This window comes from Habropoda laboriosa, unplaced genomic scaffold (genome assembly GCF_001263275.1).
Source record: "Habropoda laboriosa isolate 0110345459 unplaced genomic scaffold, ASM126327v1 scaffold5, whole genome shotgun sequence".
Taxonomy (NCBI): domain Eukaryota; kingdom Metazoa; phylum Arthropoda; class Insecta; order Hymenoptera; family Apidae; genus Habropoda; species Habropoda laboriosa.
The window spans coordinates 2539333-2539841 of record NW_017100161.1 but is presented as its reverse complement, the minus strand read 5'-3'; the positions used below and the strand labels follow the sequence as shown (position 1 = coordinate 2539841).

The following is a 509-nucleotide window of genomic DNA, read 5'->3' as shown; positions in this document are numbered from 1 at the left end:
TCATCCTTTGTGTTTAATTATCGAGTCGCCTCGACAACTCCGGCGGGGGAGTGGAACCACTGTTCAAACTCCCGATCATCACAGTTAAATAATTCGAAATAATCGGGGTGGAATTACCAACGTGGAAACGCTCCGGGAACCTCACCGACTACGATATTAATGGATATTAATTTCTCCGACTCGTTAATTCGCCAGAGCACAATTACACTAAAGTCCACCGGGAGGAGACGCGATCTCCCCTTTTTATTCTTCTAACCGATTGAAGCTGAAATTGGCTGGTCGTTCAATTTCAACCCTTTCACTCGTCGCTTCGAAAATTATTCATTCGACGACGTGGATCCATAATTTAATCTCAATGTTTTCAATTTAATTTAATTTCATTCTTCGTATTTATTTTCAATGTTCAGCCGATATTGTGCTCGAGGAATGAGTAGGAATGTTAATTTTGTAGGAATCGACGGAAAAAACTTTAGGGACCCAAACGGGAATCGAACCCGGGACCTTCGGCT

General features: G+C 42.2%; 1 protein-coding gene across 1 annotated transcript in view; it reads right to left on the bottom strand.

Annotated features, from left to right (window-relative positions):
• Positions 1-509, bottom strand: part of LOC108578428 (serine/threonine-protein phosphatase 2B catalytic subunit 3-like) — a 247014-nt gene that overhangs the window by 138992 nt on the left and 107513 nt on the right. The window lies entirely within an intron of this gene.